The sequence below is a fragment of the Acomys minous genome (genome assembly GCF_964271855.1).
Source record: "Acomys minous genome assembly, chromosome: 4".
In the NCBI taxonomy this organism is placed as follows: Eukaryota; Metazoa; Chordata; class Mammalia; order Rodentia; family Muridae; genus Acomys; species Acomys minous.
The window spans coordinates 116,750,339-116,755,418 of record NC_140486.1 but is presented as its reverse complement, the minus strand read 5'-3'; the positions used below and the strand labels follow the sequence as shown (position 1 = coordinate 116,755,418).

Genomic DNA, 5,080 nt, shown 5'->3' with positions numbered 1-5,080 from the left:
CCTGCCTGACACTCTTTGTGCTTCCTTCCCCTGGACAAGCCCCCAGGTCCTCTTCTAAGGCTCAGTAGCTGCTCCTCCGGATGCTTTGCTCTGAGCTGGGCTGGCCTATGGTAATCCACTCTATAATTGGTGTTCCTGCCAGGGGCGCTGGTGGTGAGTCTCTTTGTGAGCCTCAGGCTCCTGTATTACTGAGGAGCCAGCCAGCAGCCTCAGGTTGTCAGGTGCTGTCCTGGATAAGCCTTGTTGGTCCTGGCTAGGGTGTGGTGTTTGGAGAAGGTCTGTAGGTCTGGCTGTCTTTTAGCCATGTCTCCTCCTGGCTGAGGAAGACCCTGGGGAGGCCCTGCCCATGTGCTGGGCAAAGGGTCTACAAGGAGAGGCTATTTGAGTGTGGCCCTGAAGGGGTCCAGGTAACCCTGGTAAAGTATTAGCCAGTTGGCTCCTGCTGAGGGAGTGCTGAGATGCTCCTTGGCTGCCGTAGGGACCTCTGGCTAAGTCTTTCCTGGCATCACATCTTTTCCCAGCCTGATAGAATCTCTGCTTGTGCAATTACAGCGCCTCAGGCTAGAAACTGAAGAGGAGCCTGGATGTCCTCAGGTCCTTTCCTGAAGGCCACAGTAGCAGGTATAGGGCCACTCCAAAGCTGAGGGCCCCTGGGTAGCTTCTGGAACTTTCAGCTCTGAGGTTCCAGGACTGAGGACATCATGACTCAGCAATGCGTGAGTCATTTTCAGATCTACTGTGCAGCCACGGGAGGTTTCGTGACTCAGCTACTGTAAGAAGAGTGAGTCATCACCCTCCTGGTGCAGTCTTGGGGACTCAGAGGCTATTAGACAACATTCAGACATGCCTGAGACCCACATAGTCTCATTAAATCCGGGGATAGCATCTACCTGCCTACTGTGACTGCACAAGATTTAACAGTTCTGAGCACAGCAAAGCCCAGAAACCTTCAATGTGGTTCTCTGTAGCAGCACGCCACCACTACAGCGAGCCTGCGTATGCTTGCATTTTCATTTGTGGTGTAGAAGCGTGTAAAAGTGTGCTTCAGTGATTAGGGACTTGAGAATACAAATGCGAAAGACAAGAGATTCGGTTAGGAAAACTGGAGCATCCTCAATGCTGAGCTGGGGGGGGAGGGGGTAAATTTCAGGACTCATATTTCTCTCTTTTTGTTTGTTTATTTGTTTGTTTGTTTTTCAAACTTTCTATTCCCTAATTCTGCAGGGTAGGCTGGGAAGCCAGGATAGATGGCGATGAGGAACCCAGGAGCACATGTGGCTGGAAACACTGAGATATCATCACTCTGCCGCTGTGGGGAGGTCTCTACCATGGACATTGACAGTTACTGCAAATCAGCCCAACCCCCACTGAGACCTTGGCATTCACCAGTAACTCATCTGCTGAGTAACCAGGGAATGTTTGGCTTGCCGTTCCGTGCTGCAGTGGGTAAGGATGTCCTTACCAGGTGCATGGATGCAAATCCCATGTGGGGGGGGGGGCAGCATTTGAAGGCATTGCCCATTGTGAGGCACAGGGACTTCAACTGCTAGCAGAAGGCTTAGGTGTGGGCCTATTGTAAGCAAGGTGCTGGGCCTGAGGAGAGGGGTATCAGTGATACCTATAGAGGGCTGGGCTCTTCAGGGGAGGCTGGACACCAGATAGAGGCGCCTCTGGCCCAGGAAATGACCTTTTACAGTTCTCAAGCGCAGCCATGAGGACTGAGAAGATGGTCTATGGTAGGTGGGAGTTTCCTATGAAGAAGGAAACTGAGTGGAGGCTGCCCAGGTACCCAGCCTGGCAAGGAGGGAGACGCAGGAGAGCCATAGGTGGTTGTCCTTCGTCATCTCTCAGCTTCTCGCCTGGGGCTGCCTCTCCAGCCAGCTCCGCGGGACTCCCCTCTTGGAGAGCTGCAGAAAGCAGGTGGCTGGCATGAGTGCATTTTTGTTGCGTAGGAATTGAAATGATCTTGAGTATGACTCACCATCTTATGCTCCAGAACAGAGAGCCAAAAAGTCAGAGTCATCCTTAGAGGACAAAGTTTACTTTCAGTATCTGACTTTTGGGGGGTGGTGGAGGATATAAATTGTGTTTCCAAAGCCAAGAATGTCATGCTAAGACTCTTCTGAGCCCTTTACATCTCTGGTCTTGGAGGAGCCGGGGATGGTGAGCCAGTGAATATTGGAAACAGATATGTGAGGCTCAGAAGCAGAGGGGATCTGAGGCAGCAGCCACCTCAGGTGAACTCACCTGTCTCTGGTCTATGTTGTGTGTGGACTCAGAGCTGAGTGGCACAAACTGCCCTGGTACATCTAAGAGAGCTCATGCATTTTCACGCATGGTTCCCTGCCCCAAACTTGGCTTTTTATGGAGAAAAAAAAAAGAGTATAGATTGAGTTCACAAACCTAACCATTCAGTTTGATGCATTTAAACCTGTGAGTGTTGAGCATGCTCCTGAAAGCACCACTCAGACATGGGATGGGCTTTGGTGCTCCACCGTCACTGTGCTGAGCCTGTAGATGAGACTGCCCAGCTTTGTTCGATGTGATTTGTCACATCAATCAAATTGTGCAGCATGGTGCCTGCCTTTTTTTTCCCCCCTCAGATTCTGTTTGTGAGGTTTGTCGGCTATGGTGGGATAGAAGTGTATTGTTCTTTACTGCTGTGTTTGGTTGTGTGAAAGCACGTTGCCTGCAAGCTTTTCTCTGGACTCCAGCCAGTGGATGCTTGCTGTCTATAGCGCAGGGATCTGGGCCCGTGTGTGTGGGTGCTTCAGAGACGGCAATGCTCCGCTTCAGAAAGCATAGCTCGGAAGCTACTCAGAAGCCCCATTCACTTTTACACTCAGAGTGTGTGTCTCCCTTGATAGGCTTTAACCCTTGAGTCCTCAGATCATCAGACCTTTTGATCTTCCAGGTGGTATGGGAGTCTTAAATTCTCATTTCTGGAGTGACTAACACTTTCATGTTCACCTGCCACTTTGTGAATGATTTTCCAAATCTTTTGCTCATGAAAGAAAACCAATTTTCAGAGGTGGGAAGATGCCCAGTGGGCTAAGATCCTGTGTATGCATGAGGAACTAAGCCTGGATCCCCAGCACTTGCAGTAATATGTATGCTATATTGATCAGGGCTGTTAAGAGATATAGAACTAATTGAATACAGAAATCCTCTGTGTCCACAGGGTACTGGTGTCAAGATTCAAAGGCCCTCTGATGCTGAAGTCATATAACGCCCCCCATAGGATTTGGGAAGAAGATGTGGGCCATCTTTCCACAGATACCATAACTGGGTGTCTCTCAATACTGACACAGGCTAAGGGTGTGAAAACAGCCCATTCTTGTCTACTGTTTAGGGAATTAAAAAGTCAGTGAGCGTTCAGTACAAATGACATTTCTCTTCACATTTTGTTGTTTCCACAGGCATGGGTCCCACAAACATGGAGGGTTCACCCTCATGAATATGCAATTCTTCCCGACCCTGTTTCTATGGAGAGACCGCCAATCAATACCGTGTGGATTCAATAAGGCCTATGTGTAAAATGAGGCCTTGGTGCATGAAATTGTATAGGGTGACAGGTCCCATGGTCTGCTTTACCACAGCTGAGACCCAACACAGCCTATAGTGTAGCTCAGTCCATATAAAAAGCACCAGAAGCAGAGATCCAGTGGTGTGGATTCTGGCCAGGAGGACACTGGCAGTCCAGCTGCAGCAGGCAGGGAGGAGAGGGGACCCATCCGTTCTCATTTCTCTACTCTGTCTGGGTCAGCAGGGCAGTGGCAAGTGTCACCTCATGGCAGCAGCAGTCTTGTGGTGGTGGTTACGGTGGTGGTGGTGGGGTGCAGGACTCAGGATATGAGCTGACTATTAAAGATGGTGACACTCTCATATCCGCACATAACTATGTGCAGGAAGGCAGTGGAGGCGGGGTACGGGGGGGTGGGGGGCGGGACGGGGAGCAGAGAACATTTGCTGTGAAGCTGGATTTGAAAATGGAGAAGACATGGGGTCACATCAGTACCTTCAGGCTCTGTGGCTTGAGCATGGGGAAGGCAGAGGGCACCACTCACTTTGTATCTGCGTCAGGTGGGTGGGCTCCTGGCACAGGAATACTGAGGTACCTTCCAGAACAGCTAAAAGTTTTGCTCGGAGGTGTGTGCTGTGGGGTCCAGACCTGGGCTGGGTATGACAGCACGGTCAGGTCAGGTCTACAGGTCAAGTGTGGCATGGAATGTGAGAGCAGGGGGGGCGGGGCGCATGAATGGAGCCTGGGTACCGAGGATAAGCATTAGGGACTGATAGGGAACTGAGGAGAGGCAGGAAGAAAGCATTTTAGAGTAAGAAATGATTATAGCATGGCAGAGGGCTGAAACACCACCTGGACACAGCACAGTCTAAGGCCTCTGTGATGTTCCCACCAAAGCCCCTCTGGCCTTTGCCTTCTCTGTTTCCTGCTTCATCTGTCACCTGGACTCTGTGGTCTCCTCTGTCCTCTCTCTCACCTGCCCTTCCATGCTTAGTGACAGTCATATGAGGTCACCTCTCAGTATGACCCCATCCCCTTGCTTCTTTGTGCCCCACACCCTGGCTTAGCCCTCCTGGGCTCAAAAGGGGCCCATCAGACTATGTTCCCCTTCCTTGAGCAGAGTCTACCCGCTCTCCACTCTGGTACCTCCCTGGGACCTCCTGGCTATGGCTGCCCCTTCCTGATCTCACCTAGATGTCTACGGTGTTCCTGCTCTCACAGTAATGACATCTCTGTGGCTGCCGTTCTGCCTGGTCATCCACCATAGCTCAGGGTGCAGCAGGAACAACTCATGTTATCAGATTCAAGTAGCCATGGAAGCCATGATGGAAATGGAGGGGGAGCCAGGGCCAGGGAAGAATGCAGGAAGAGAAGACGGTATGACAAGCCTCAGGAAGCAGACAGGCACCAACTGCGGAGGGATGACTTTAGTCAGGATTCCCTTGACCCTACCTAGTGTTCACATCGCTCCCACTTTCCAAGGGGTTGTGGTTATCTCTGGAATCGATCCTTTGATGTAGATATTAGATCGTTTTCTTTAATTTGTTTTTTGTTGTT

General features: G+C 50.8%; 1 long non-coding RNA gene across 1 annotated transcript; it reads left to right on the top strand.

The window, feature by feature from the left end:
- Nucleotides 1-851: 851 nt before the first annotated feature.
- On the top strand, nucleotides 852-3,906 carry LOC311596625. The gene is made up of 3 exons (XR_014778910.1): nucleotides 852-996; nucleotides 1,225-1,446; nucleotides 3,420-3,906. It is a non-coding gene; the product is annotated as an uncharacterized lncRNA (long non-coding RNA).
- Nucleotides 3,907-5,080: the final 1,174 nt, after the last annotated feature.